The sequence below is a fragment of the Saccostrea echinata genome, unplaced genomic scaffold, assembly GCF_033153115.1.
Source record: "Saccostrea echinata isolate AGI-Se365-2 ecotype Australia unplaced genomic scaffold, CSIRO_AGI_Sech_v1 ptg000029l, whole genome shotgun sequence".
Taxonomy (NCBI): domain Eukaryota; kingdom Metazoa; phylum Mollusca; class Bivalvia; order Ostreida; family Ostreidae; genus Saccostrea; species Saccostrea echinata.
This window is the reverse complement of record NW_026889778.1, coordinates 1,873,567-1,881,287: the sequence shown is the minus strand read 5'-3', so window position 1 is coordinate 1,881,287 and position 7,721 is coordinate 1,873,567.

The following is a 7,721-nucleotide window of genomic DNA, read 5'->3' as shown; positions in this document are numbered from 1 at the left end:
CTATCCATTAAAATTTGATACGTATATCAGCTTAATATGTATCCGTCTGAAAAATTATTGTTATTACACTCCCTGTCACATCTTCATAGTTAAGCCTGTAAGCATGGTAAGTAGGAATCAATTTCAGTTGAAGGGGACCAAAACCAAACATTTTTCAGTTTCATTTGGTGGGGGGGGGGGGGGGGGATATAAACCTCAAATGATTATTTTATCTCTGTCACTGAACTGCTGAAAATAATGAAGGGAACTAGGCTGCGACAATGATTTGTTGACAGAATTAAAATACGAAATAAATTATCATACATACGAAATAAAATAATTTCATGAAAAAATGAAGAATTTCCAATTGCTTAAAAAAAGAAGCTTTTCATGTATGTGATTTACAATAAATGTTTGTACTTTTATATTTTCTATATATCCATTAAAATTTCACAGTATCAGTATTTCACTATTTGTAAACATTAACAATAATATTAAATAAATGTTACACTCACTGTGGCTTTGACTGAGTTACTGTCACATCTTCATAATTAAACGAGAATATTCCCTTCCATAAATATTGCTATATATATCTGAACTGTTACCAATTCATCTTTCTTTGGTGAAAGAAAACCTCAGGGATGGAGAATAGGCCCGTACGTAATTTAGTTGGAGGGGGGGGGGTGAGCACAACCAAACAACATTTTTCAGTTTCAGGTTGGGGGAGGCTACAAACCAAAAAAAATTTTAATAAGCAAAAGAAAAATACATTATCAGAGGTTATTATTGAGGGGGCCCAAAAGCAAAAGAAAAATAGATCATCAGAGGTTATTATTGAGGGGGCCCAAGCATAAAGGAGCAATGTTTTCTATAGTATACCTAAATTTCAGCAAAATTACAGGGGGCCTGCCCCCCCCCCCCTTCCTTCAGCCATGTATTGTATCAAATCTGCTTCACCCTGATTCAGATTTTTTTTACAGCATATATATTCTATTAGCAGAGGACCACATTATATTAATAAACAATTATTAAATTACAGCTATTTTTTTCTTACAGGGTCTGTTTCATTTATACTATATCATGATGAACATGTCCTGCATGATGTTTACAGAAAGTTTAATTTAAATTTTTAAGCTCGAAATAGCTGCGTCAACTTGCGAGACTATTTTTTCAACGTTCGGCCTAATCTTTAAATATTTAATTTGTTTGTGGACTTGCATAAAAGAATTAAAAAAAATATAGGGGCCTATCATTTAACTTTATTTCGAATTTCCTTCAGGATTTTATATACCGAACTATAGTCTAACGATTATTTAAAATCATACTTTTTCTCTTGAAAGCTAAATTACTAGGCAAAAAAAAAAACAACAAAAAAACCAAACGAATGTTTGTCTTGTGTATTCTTAATTACAACTTATTACTGTATCATTTTAGTTACTTACCCAAATTTCTCAACATCCATGGTGTTCAGAGGTCATTTTCTGAAAACTGAAGGGGCATTCCGATGGCATTCGGAACAAATGACGGAAAGCACTTGCTAAGAATTCAAAACATGGTTCATAAATTTACAATATTTTTCCTTTTTAGGTTTTTAACATAAAACATGGAAAACTAAGTTAAAGAAACACTCATTTGAACAAATCAAAAGCGGAAAAAATATATATGCTAGATTTTTTGTTTAATTGCATGTTTTTCATGGTCTCCAAAATGCAGAAAAATTATCCTTTGAAATTATACGTAGGTTATAAATTCTTTTCTTTTTTAGGGAAGATGATAGAAATTAGACAACTTTTGAATGTTAAATAACAGAGTTAAAGATTAATAATATTTAATGGCAGACTGTTTATTTATCTATAAAAAGAAATTTGCAATACTGATGAGGTCAAAATAATAGGGAGACCGAAAAAGGTCGCCTTAATCCAGTGGTCTCCCTAAGCCAGAAAATATATCCTCCTTGGTCTCCTAAAGCCATATGTCATATATATATATATATATATATATATATATATATATATATATATATATATATATATATAATTATTTCCTCACGTATACGTTTTGTAAATAATAAATTTTAAAAGTCAGAATAAAAACAAAATTATTATAAATACGCGTACACATGTACAGTTCACGTCCACTTCTTTCTTATTAACTGTTATGTACAGGAAATCAAACCTCATTTTAAAAAGCAAAATTAACACTACATGATGAGGTTAATGGAGAATGTTCTAGAATCTGATACTGGTGCTTGTATCATTATTCGTATCCCTTGGTCATTGCTCGGTCCTGTAGTCTCACTCTAATCCATAGAGCACTGGATATTTGAACCAATCAACATTTTATTAATCCAACAAAATTTATATCTTTATACATGTAAAGATTATTACACTTCTAAAATTGTAAAGCATTTTTTGAAAGCTCAGCTAAGTGTCTTTTGTATAAGTACACTGTGTGTATGACCATATTTGTAAAAACCATGCATATCTGACTAAGTCTATTCATTCTTGGTTAAAGAAGCATATCTATAGAATAAAGCTTTCTTTTCTTTTAAATACAAATACAATTTATTATCGAAAACTAATGGATTTCACAAAGAAAACAAGCTCAAACATTATAGAATGCAAATGGTGTATTATTACAATACAAACTGAAAATATGCCATATAAATAGTAAAATATAGAATACAAATAGAAATAACTATACAATACAAATTATGAAAAAATATACAATACTAACTGGAAAAAAACCCATTGATATAAATAGAAAAGTTCGAATATTGCAACGTTAGACATGCCATAAACATGGAGTATTTTCCAATAACAGAATTTCTCTCTGAGCAGTTTTTGTCTTAGGGTTCCGAGGTACTTATCGAGTAACGATGTAATTGTTTTCTTGAACTCTGTATGTTTTTTAGGTACAGGACACCAAAATGAAGTATATTCGAGATTTCAAAAGTAAGAATGTCCATTTTTTCGAATTCAATTCTTTTCTTTCCATGCATAGGTCCGTTTATATTGTATTGCTTAATATCATTCGTAAAATAAAAATATCTTTACATGTTAAATTTTAACCACATAGTCAAATTTAACCACGTATTTTTGTCCTCTATTTTAAGAGGCCAATGGATCTTAACGGTCACCTGGATATTATGAGGTTCTCAAACCACTTTTGGCTCAATTGGAACTGGACTGCACTTATGTGACAAAACTTTTACATTTTATAATATTATTTATGCAGTTTGTACAATGTATCATAGACGTTCAGAAGTGTGATCGATCTCAGAAATCATGTAAAAAAAAAGAGACCTAAACAGAAATAATCATCTGTAAGCTCCAAATAAGCAATGCAATGAAATATGAAGATAACAAACAATAATCAAGCTCAAAAGTCCATTGAAACAATACAAGTCTGCAGCAGAGCAAACACGGACCTCTAAAAGCATCAGAGGTGGGATCGGGCAAACGGAAAAAATGCGTAGAAAATTCAGTGTGTAAATAATTGCCGAACAATTAGTTTGAAAATTTAACTTAATGATAGATTGTATTTCCTGACAAAGTCATTGTATCGACCATAAAACTTGCAAAATGTTGATTTCAAATGAGACTTTTGATATCCTTGTTTCATCAACTTGTTTGTTAATTGATTGCCTCGATTTTAAAATTATTCGTGCGTAGAGCATGCTTTTGAGTATCGAATCACATGGAGACATAAACTATTTATGCAGGTGATAAGGGTATATTGCTACATAAATAAAGGAAGCTGACGATAGAAAAGTTAAAATCATCCCGTTTATCATAAAGTTTTGTTGTTAGTTTATTATTAACGTCTTTTTCTAGTAAACTATTTAAATATTAAACAGATTTGTCAGACTCTGTGTTATCTTTTATTTCAAGTTCGCTGGTTAAAAACGCGGAACTGTATAAACACCAAAGCTGGGAACACATATGCCTAGGTGGAGTAGGTATTCCCTGTCGATCACATCCGCCGTAATCCCTCTGTATTGATCAGGTAAACGAAGTGATCCAGTTAAAATTAGTAATTGATAATAAAACGACCTAACAAATGGCCTGAAAAATATCAGTCAAAATACGAGCCAATGATAGTTTGTAATTGCAAACAAGGTTAATATAACGACCATAGATTTTTGGAAATGCTGTCTTTAAACGAGGTTGTGGAAAGCCATATAACATCTAGTTATCTGCCAGTAGCCTTGTGACGGTACAATTTGTCGTTTTGTACATGTTGTCGTCGCGGTGACAATATGTACCTACGTTCACTGCACATACTGTCGTCCATCGGTACATTATGTCGCCAGCTGAAAAGTTACACGTGTACATATTGTCGCTGGCGAAATTATGTACCTTTCAATCACTGCACATATTGTCGCCCCAGATATTGTTGCTTCAAGATTTTTTTTGGTAGAATTGTGAATGTAATTGGTGTATAAATCACACTGAAGTGGCTTGTATGCTATTTCATGCAGCGTGATTGTGACATTTTGTCGTCCTGTTCATAGTATCGCTGGCGACAATGTGTACCTACCCTCACTGCACATACTGTCGTCTATCCGTACATGTCGCACGACAATGCATGACAATGCTTCTGTATAAATATGACTAATTATTGTTTTGCCGTTTTTTTTTTTTTAATTTTAACGAATTAAAGAAGTCGCGAGGTAAGGAGCTGATCCTTATGTCGCGGGTTCGAATCCCACTGTGGGACGTGGAGACCGGTCCTTCGGATGAGACCGTATAAACCGAGGTCCCGTGTTGAAGTAGGTGTTGGCACGAAAAAGATTCCTCACTGCTCAATGGCCGTAAGTGCCGAGCATAGAACAAAATTTGCAGCTCTCCACCGGCAAGTGGTGGTGTCTCCATATGAGTGAAAAATTCTCGAGAGGGAAGTTAAACAACAAACAAACAAACCAAAAAAAAAACGAATTAAATAATTTTAAAGAGTTTTCCTATGTATTGCTTTCTAAAATTTTGATCTCCCATTCTGGCCCCACCCATGGCCTGGGGGTCATGATTTGAAGACACTTGAATCTGCACTTCCTAAGGATGCTTCTATAGTAACATCACTAATCACGTGCCTACTTCTGTTCTCAGTGTTGGATCTAGAAATTTCAGAACGGGTAAGGGGGATGGTGGCACGGTTCAGATTTTTTTTTTCAAGCCAAAAAAAAATGTCATATCCGTTTAAAGATGTGTTACTGTATATATTAAGTAATTTATTTAATTATGAAATTTTCCCTGTGGATTAAATTGAGAGTATATACAAGTTAAACAAACAGAGTTTACAAAAGCCAAAAAAATCAAACGGGGGCGGTGTGCACGTACTAGATCATTTACGAAATTATTTTGTTAAAAAATTCTGAATGTACACACAAGTACCCTGAAGTTGATATTAAAATGATGCTTGAGTTTCTGATTGACAATATCTATATATGTCGTTTTTGGAGATCAGCTCTTCCACCAATCTATTGGAATTCCAATGGTTCCAATTGCGCCCTTATTAGCAGACCTATTTTTGTATTCATATGAAGCAGAATTTATTCAAAAATTTCTACATGAGAAGAAGAAAACACTTGCTGTGACCTTCATCTCGACATTTAGATATATCGATGACGTATCATTAATTAACAATAGATACCTCAATTCATATGTCGATTCGATATATCACAGTGAATTTGATATAAAAGATACCATAGAGTCTGAAATATCTGTTTCATGTTTGAATATTTTACTAGAAAAAGACTTTGTTGGTAGCCTAACAACATCGATAAACGTGATGACTTCAATTTTTCAATGGTCAACTTCCCTTACTTACGTAGCAATATACCCTTATCACCAACTTATAGGGTTATTATCTCCAAGTTGATTCGATACGCAAGAGATGCTCTATTTGTGAACAATTTATAAAATGAGGCAAGCTATTGACAAACAAGCTGATGAAACAAGGTTATCAATAGTCTCCTTTGAAGTCATCATATCGCAAGTTTTATGGTCGATACAATGACCTTGTAAGCAAATACAACTTATCATTAAGTCAAATTAAATGCTGACTGACGTTTTTCATACTGATTGTTAGGCCGTTATTTACACACTGAATTGTCTACAGATTTTTTTCCGTTTATCTCGATCATGACAAAGAGCACGCGGCGGGTGTGACCAGTCGGCAGGGGATGCTCACTCCTCCATGGCACCTGATCCCACCTGTGATGTTTTTGGAGGTCCTTGTTTGTTCTGCTCCCGATATGTATTGTTTAAATGAATTTATTTGAGCTTGAATACTGTTCGTTATCTATATTTCAATCGCCATATTTCATCCGCCTTTGTTTCTTCAGAAGATCCTTAAAGATTTTCTGTATATAATCCTATGTAAAACTTTGATCACCCATTGTAGCCCTACCCTACCCCTGGAGGTCATGATTTGAACACAATTGATTTTGTTTTTGTTTGTTTCTTTGTTGTTTAACGTCCCTTTAGAGAAATTTCCACTCATATGGAGACGCCACCACCTGTTGGTGGAGGGCTGCAAATTTAGACCTATGCTTGCTGTTAGCACTCAGGGCCATTGAGCAGTGAAAGATCTTTTTCTTGTCAGCACCTACAAAATTTAACGTACACTAAGTAATGAAGTTTTTACCTATCATCTCTTCTGACCCAGCACACTGTAGTTCTTAAGAAGAACATTTTGAAAGAATTTTTTCTTATATATTCTATGAAACTTTGATCACCTGTTGTAGCCCCACCCTTTCCCCTCGGGACATGATTTAATAAAATGAATCTACACTTTATAATGAATCTTTCACATAAGTTTCAACTTTTCTGACACAGTTGTTCTTGAGAAGATTTTTAAAAGATGTCACTAAATTTTCACTAATTTTTAACAACTAATTTTAACAACTTGAGAGGGCATGGCCCTTCACTTGAACTAACTTGAATCCCCTTTATCAACGGATGATTTGTGGCAAGTTTGGTTGAAATTGGCCCAATGGTTTACAGAATGTGAAAAATTTAGAGACGGACAACAGACAAAATATGATCAGAAAAGCTCACTTCAGCTTTTAGCTCAGGTGAGCTAAAAATATCAACCCCGACACCAATTATATCGGCACATGTAGAAGAATAACGCAAAAAAATAAATAATTTCAAAATAATCATTACTACTGAATATTTTTTTTCAATTTCCAAGTACATATAGTAAGAAAAAATAATTTGTTGATTTATCAGATATCTCATGAGTTGCAGTACTTGGATATATCATAGTTTATGATGTACACTAATCCTGGACACAATTTTCTGACCAAAACCTTTTCTTCCTACAGTATTGCGAGTTATGCTAGATAAATACAACTTGTTTAGCTATTTATTTGCCATACTTCGTCGATCCTTCTGTGTACATGTGTGAGGCTGTGTGTGTCAATCTCTCTCTCTCTCTCTCTGGCCTAAGTAAATATCCTTCAACACAATATATCGGCGACAAAATGTACAAATGTTCACAGTACATGTCGCCGACGACAAATTGTGAAGATACGTGACTGTACCTTTTGTCAATCATTATACTGGAGGAAAAAAAAGGCTCGTCCCGGTACAAATTGTCGCTGTAAGTTGTGACTGTTCTGGTTCTCTGAATCTTTATGATAAACGAGATGACTTTAACTTTTCAATCGTCAACTTCCCTTACTTATGCAGCAATATACCTTCATCGCCTGCACACGGGGTTTATATCTCTCAGTT